The sequence below is a fragment of the Octopus bimaculoides genome, chromosome 11 (genome assembly GCF_001194135.2).
Source record: "Octopus bimaculoides isolate UCB-OBI-ISO-001 chromosome 11, ASM119413v2, whole genome shotgun sequence".
In the NCBI taxonomy this organism is placed as follows: domain Eukaryota; kingdom Metazoa; phylum Mollusca; class Cephalopoda; order Octopoda; family Octopodidae; genus Octopus; species Octopus bimaculoides.
In genome coordinates this window covers 9739015-9740341 of record NC_068991.1, presented here as the reverse complement: position 1 = coordinate 9740341, position 1327 = coordinate 9739015, and positions in this window count along the sequence as shown.

Here is a 1327-nt window from a genome sequence, read left to right as displayed (position 1 = left end):
ACATTTATAAATATATACAAATATACACACACATATATATATACATACATACACACACATATCTACATGTGTATATAAATATATGTACATGTGTATATATATTTGTGTGAATGTATATATATATATACATGTATACATACATACATATGTATATATGTGTGTGTGTGTGTGCATATATATGTGTGTGTGTGTGTATATACATATTATCAGAATATTGTATATTCTTGCCAACAGCAGTGAAGCTAACTCTTACATTCCTCTATTTGTAATTATCATCATCATGGGGTAATTAGTGGGAGTTTTCAATCTAATCAATTTGGCACCCTCTTCCCCCACATCCATGGTCCTGTACCTATGATAGTAATTATTATTATTATGATTTCAAATCTCAATGAAGCTGACTTTATCTCTTATCTTTTCACTGTTTGATGAGGAAGTACCAGTCATGAACTGGGACTGATTTAATCAAGTGTGCTCTCCTCCCTACCCCCATTCAAATTTCAGGCCTGCTGAGGTCAACTTTGCCTTTCATCCTTTCGAGGTTGATAAAATAAGTACCAGTGAAACACTGGGGTCGATGTAATCAACCAGTCCCCTTCCCCAAAATTTCAGGCCTTGTGCCTATAGTAGTAAGAATTATTATTATATATAAAGTCGGTCAACAGGCAGAGTCCTTAAACATGCTGGGCAAAATGCTTTGTGGCATTTTGTCCAGCCTTACATTGAGTTCAAATTCCACTGAGGTCGACTTTGCCTTTCAGCCTTTTGGGGGTCGATAAAATAAGTACCAATTGAACACTGGGGACTGATGTAATCGACCTACCCCCCACCCCCCAAATTGCTGGCCGTGTACCATTATTATTATCATCATTATTATTACTATTATTGATTCATTTGATTGCTACTGCTGTTGCTGTTGTTATTGTATTCCAAGATGGTCAGTGGCAACTGTTGATTCACCTCACTTGCAATGCAAAGTGGTTAACAACTGCTTGTTTACATAATGTCAACATGGTGACCACGTGGGGGGGGGGGTCGACACCTTTCACCTACAATGCAATATATTCTTCTTTATTCCCCAGTATTTGAAAACAAACTAACCAAAATTATAACCTTTTTTTTAATCCTGTTTTTTTACCCCTCCCCCCCAAGGACATTCCACCAGGTCTAAGGATTTCTCGAGAATTGTAAAAATTTTATCTCGCATGTAGTGACTACCATTCAACACCCTTCTACTGTCCACACGTACCATGTGTAGGTGATGTGTGTGTGTGGACATATATATATATGCACATACCTGTACGTATATATGCATATACTCATTTAT